This window comes from Triticum dicoccoides, chromosome 7A (genome assembly GCF_002162155.2).
Source record: "Triticum dicoccoides isolate Atlit2015 ecotype Zavitan chromosome 7A, WEW_v2.0, whole genome shotgun sequence".
NCBI classification, from domain to species: domain Eukaryota; kingdom Viridiplantae; phylum Streptophyta; class Magnoliopsida; order Poales; family Poaceae; genus Triticum; species Triticum dicoccoides.
The window spans coordinates 600,913,960-600,920,347 of NC_041392.1; positions in this window are offsets into that span (position 1 = coordinate 600,913,960).

Consider the following 6,388-nt stretch of genomic DNA (forward strand, 5'->3'; position numbering starts at 1 on the left):
TATATGCATGGAGTGATTCCACCATAATAGGCACGCATACATTTTTGTGCATTGCGAGCTAGATTATATCTATGCTTTGTTAGTGCAGACATCAGTTCTGTATTACAAATTTGCTGAGTGTGTTTTCTAGTCCTATGCTTGTCTAGGTTCCTCACACATGATTAGGGGTACTTCGGATAGTCTTGCATTGGAGCAAGTCCCGTGGCGAGGTAGGGGTTGTTTCTCAACTTCGAATGCTTCGCAAAGTGATTTGGCACCGGTCCCGTGCATCCAAACAAACACTTTATGCGGCCGATTGATATATATCATCTCATGTTTGGTACACCATTGTTATCTGTGTTAGATGGAAGTTTATAAATGTTAATGCTTCCATGGATCTAAACACTAATAAATGGGATATGAGCACATTCTGGGTGCAACAAATTACACAACTATTTAAGAACGGCTAACTTATCACAAGAGAGATCAACTAAGAGTGAGCAAGAACATCCCTTCATATTGAAATTAGCAACTGATGTAGTTCTCCTTGTGCACATGGGCGATTAATTGTTAGTGGCCCTATTTATTCTCCAATATAGTGAAGATAAATTCTATATCCTTAGAAATTTTATGTTATATTATCATCTGAATTTTGTGCATGAATATCAATCTTTACTTAAAATTTGCAATAATATATCATTTTTTATCTTAGCTTGTTGAAAAGATGACACACATTAATAGGAAAAGGTTACTTTATGTATCATATGATATGCTTGGACTTCATGGGTGTTAGTAGTAATTTGAAGTTGAGAATTTATATATTCGTGCAGTAGCTCTATTCTACCCAGCATATATATAAACTTAGAACTTGGGAATATGCACTATTATTCCGTGTGCATGTGTATTTTCTAAGTGAATTATTGATATATTATTATTAGCAACCTTATTTACTTAGATAATTCAGAAAGGGTTGGTTTCATACCGAATATTTTGTTTCTCGGTCATTTTAGAGTACCCGCACCCGCACTATAATTTCTTGGTATTCTCATCCTATCCATAATCATCACCTGTGTATAGGATGAGAATGTACATATGGTAAGGTACGGTGGTGTTGAATTCATTGCTTCCATGTCTGAATAAAAAACTGAGAGAATGAAAAATATTAGCTTATGGAACTGCAAGCTTACCTATGGAGCTACCCTTTTCAGCCTTGGCTTGTACCCATCCATGACTCCAACTCTTAATGTCGACGCTAGCTAACTTATCTTTAGGTAGGAAGGATCTAGTAAAGTTATCAACACCAACGTACCTGGATGTCATCTCAGCATAATTAATCATATACCATAAAAAATGCTCTATTTTTCTGTTTCCAGATCAGCTTTAATTACAATTCTTCAAGGTCATCAAAATAGGATTATTTAAACAAATTCATTAATATTGTGCACCGGCTCCTGATATATTTGGAACTAATTGATCTGTGAGAGTGTGATGAAATTATAACATACAATAGTAATTAGTAGACTCTTTGCTACCACGTGAGTATGGTATAGATCATGTACTTCTGAAGCTGAACAAATGGCGACAAAGAACTAGCTAGCTAGGTATAGAATGGTCTTTCCCCTTTTCGAAAAAAGGTATAGAATGGTGTATACACATGCATGATACTGAAAAATGTTTGGATATTTATGAAAATATGCTTGTTGCTTGTGTAGGTATCGTGGCTAGCTAAACACATGCTTTTTTCTATGTAGTGTACTATGATTGTAGTTTATATACAGCCAGAACCAAATTGGATTGAGAAAGCGATTGCTTTCATCGTTCTTCGCTAATTAAGGCTAGTTTCCTTTTGACGAATGTGTCAGCTACCCGTCAAGCATAATGCACAGTGAATGTTTGTGTCACCTAGGAAAAGGATCCTAAGTTTCCAAAACTATTCTATCCATCCTCTTTGAGGTTGTGCTTCCGTAGCTACGATATACATCTACTTGATTCTTGACACCGTGCACACTCTGATATATGTACCCAAAAAATATGTGAACGACAGATTCAATTAGTAGTTGTAAGTTGCAGGCAACTATGATGAAGGGCAGGAGGAGTATTATGATATAACCATATTGACCAAAGTTTTCTTATACCGTGGACCCCTTTTTGAAGAGGTTGACCAGGTCACCATGGAATGGACCTAAAAGGCTTGAGATGTGCATTGGATATATACGTTAATTGGGTCTTACGGCAAACATAATGGCTATGAAGCGCATTACATAAGCCTAGAGGAGTTCACTCTCCATCACATACATGGGAGGAAAGGGACATGAGTTAGGCCTTCTTAGATTTCGTGGACCACTTTCCTCTCCATGAGACCATGACCTAGAGGCTCTCGCAACAAATTCTTGACCTTGTAACAAGGAACGGCTAGCTTGCAGCTCCCTTTGCCATCACCAGAATCCTCAGCTACTACTGCAACAAACAAGGAACCAGACCTAACAAGAAATAATTTATTGGCCCAAGCTAGGTATCCACACCTAACACCCTAGCTCTATCCCTTTGTACAACCATAGCCTCCATCCCTTCTGGCAATAGGGCCCTAATTGTAAATATTCATTTATTCTGAGTGCCTTGTGTACTGAGCATGCTTGCGGGCCTGGTTGGTGCTAGCCCCCTCCTAGTCAGCTGTACGTGTTTGCAACAAAAAATAAAATGCAAGTACTCCGCAACATAAAAGAAGGGCCCTAAAGCCAAGCTTAGCCAGTCAGGATGATTAACAATAGTGTGGGGTGAGAAACTAAGAAAGAGGTGAAGGAATTGCAAAGACATTCATGGTCCAAGAAGACAAGGCTTTAATTTGTAAAGCTTGGCTCTCATGCACATGTCCTGCTTGCATGACGCAAATTTAGAGAAGCACAATGTCGCAAATTAATCATGTTGTTCAATGTCTCATACTCTAGCCACTCCTACTAGGTAGCTAGCTCATCTTAGTGAGGATTGTCTTGTTGTGCCCTTTTAATTAGCTAATTTCTTGACCAACAAAGTATAGGGTTATCGTTCAGCAGTTTGGTAAAAAAAGAAAGAGTGGTGAGAAATCGTGCACGAATAGATTCACCGGTACTGTGCATTTGTTGGAGTGCTTGGTTGGTTGGTCTGTTGGTCATCGAATGCATCATGCATGCATGCATGATTTGATCATTCATCCATGATTTCTAGCTAGAGAGAATCGATCGATCACACACATGACTGAACAGTACCAAAGCCCACAGTAACATAATCAAGCGTTACCATGCAATGTTGGTTGACCTATACATGCCCCTGCCTGCCACTCATCGAAGCGATCTAAAAACGTTCTGATCTATCGAAACAATCCTCATGCATGCCCACTCTTTTTGTCTTACGTGCATGCACGATCGCGCATGATCTCACTCATGAAGAACTCCTCAAGTTTGAACTTCCTTGTCTTGCCTGCCGCGCGCCAACCTTAATTTCGCTCTCATGGAATTAAGAGATAAGTTTTTGGCGCCTAGCTAGGCCAACCTAGAGCTATTCATATGCCTTGGCTAGGAGGAGCGGCGTACTATACGTATACTTAACGCGCTGCATGCATGCCCTGCCGCTAATCTTGCATGCGAAGGGAAAACTTAATTAGACCGTCCGCACATGCCGCCCCGTACGTAGGTCTGCGCAAATAAAGCAAAACGCGTCCGATCGATCGGGCCTGTCACACATGACCCGACACTGTGATTACCATGTGCGCGCGCCGCGCGCGTGAATATATATACTGCCGCTAGTACGTACTAGCGGTTAATTGCTTCTTTTTGTTAAGCAGGTGAGGAGACCACTGCAAGATTAATTAATTGATTAATTAACCTGGCCGCGGCTAGTGGTGAGTGCTGACAAACCAAGGGTGGATAATTATTTGACCTGATGGATCCTTTTTCTACTGGGATCTCCGGCAGGTGGTGAGGGCGAGGGTGAGGAGATGATTAAGTTAGGGGCGGGTGGGGGCCTGTGAGATAAGAGGTGGCCGCCTTGGGCAGTGTGATAACGCTAGCTTTCAGCGCTCGGCTCGTCGGGATCGAGGGCAGTACGTACTTTGTGTTTCCTGGTGCTTGCTGATGGGAGGCAGCAGAGTGATCGACCGGACCGGCCGGACGGCTCCGGCTTGGCACCATCGATGCTCACACGCCACCTCAAGGTTCTTTTCCTTTCTTTTACCCCCCGCTACTGGCGAGCAGTCGTCTAGCCTGGAATCGACGAGGGTAATTTTGGGAATCTAGGATCGGGCGCTGCTGCGTACTCCTGTCTTAGCTGTCACGGCCTGCCAATGTCTCAGTCTGTTGGGCCAACTGAAATGAAATTGAACTCTCACAGTCCATGTGGACATGCATGCCAAATGTGCGCACGAAGCAAGCATTATATTATTTTTATTTATTAGAAAAAAATCAATCTATTCATTGTCAAAACAGTACGAAGAATATCATCCGTTGGAGAAACACCTCCGCACGTCCTTTGGTGATGGTAAACAAGCTGTTGGAACCAAGGATAGACTGGGAGAATTTTATTTCATCGTCAGGGAGACGCGGCCGTCTCATTTTTCGGAGCATGACACAAACCCTAACCAAACTAAAAAAACACATAAAGATGGTATGAGGGCTAGGCAAGGAGAACCTTATTTGTATTTATTTACTTCTGCGAGAAAAACTTCCAATCTATTCATCAACTATCAAGGCGGTACAAAGAACATCATCTGTCAGCGGAGCGCCACGCCTTCACACGCCCTCTGACTACACTAGACGCTCTGCCAGAACAGGGGCAAGGCGGAGAGAACCTTATTCCATCCTCAGGGACCGTTGCCATCTTGCCTTGCTAAGCAGGACACAAACCCTAAGCAGACTATAGAAACGGCTAAAAATGGAGCCCTCCCACCAGCAAAGTTCGGAATCCACCTAGGGTCGGTCATGTGATTTTGGGGAGCCAGGCGTCCTGGTTGGGACCTCAAGTCTTAGATGATTAGGTTTGGCTGCAAGGTCTGTTTGGTATTAGGTCCGGACTATCAGCATCCCTTTATCAACTGGATAGGAGTAGCAACAGATGTTGCCTAGATGGTGGGTTTAGTCTTACTGTTGTATGACTTTGTAAGGTCTTGTGTGAATAACTAATAAAGTGACTGTATGCATCGTCCAGATGCAGAGGCCGGGGGTCCTCCTCCATTTCTAAAAAATGGTGAAACTAGCACCCGGGGCCCCATAGTATAAAACTCTCTTAGGGCATGTACAGAACTCACATCGTTTTTTGGCCAATATGTAGCTATCTAAAAGATGGTGCTTATTGTAGTAGGAAACATATAATCGCATAAGGAAGCAATGCATATCTCAGCCATCATCAACACATATAGTGCCTACTATACATGTTCTTTTCGATAAGATTTTTTGCTTTGTGTGATAATGTGATGCTCTTATTTCATCATTTGGAAACCATTTTGGCCATTCAAACATGCAAAAAAACACATGGGCATGTGTAGGTTGAAATAGGGGTTGCTTGACATAGTTATCAAATTTCGGCGGATTTCTGCAAGGCTGTTTATTTAGGCATCTCCCCTAATTCAGGAATACAAAAGGTTGGGGTTTTCTGTTCTTGTGGGAGATCTTGGGTGAGGGAGAGAAGTGAGGCTACTTGATCTACAAATCCACCCAAATTTGAGTATTAAAATTGTGGATTTGGAGCCTCTCTTTCTTGTTGGCTTCTACCTCGTACTTGATTCATCTCTATAGTGGAAGATTACTCGCTGCCACTCGTATTTTTTCCTGCAAGGGGTTTCCACATGAATCCTTGTGTATCCCCTTGATTTGGTGATTCTCTTATCATATTGACTGCTGGTGAAGTGCTTGCTTGCTATTGGTACCTATTCCTCAAATTTGGTACAGTTGTTTTTGCCGGAAAAATTGCACCAAATTTTGTACAGTTTGATTGTGTTCACACTAGATGCATGGGATACATGGGTACTTTGTTATATTGATGATTATGTTGTGATGTTGATGTCATAGTGAGCTGCTCTTGCAAGTATATTGTTGTGGTGAACATTGGATTGCTTGGTGCTTGTGGATTTCATGATATGGTTTAGATTTTCTACATGCACATAAAGGTGTTTGATGAAATCCTTGTGAAGAACTAGCTCGTTGTTGTGGTCGCTTCTACTGCCCCTGTACACTAACAAGTGGCATCAGGGCTTTGTTACACGGCATTTGTTTGCTTGCTCTTTGTGTGGGTGATGTCAACTTTGGAAGTGAGAAAGTTTGATTGCAATGGTGACTTCCGGTTATGGCAAGTAAAGATACATTCAGTTTTGGTTAACAAGGAATTGGACATTGGGCTAGAAGCTAGATAAGAAGGCATTGACAGTTCTCCGTTTGAATCTTGC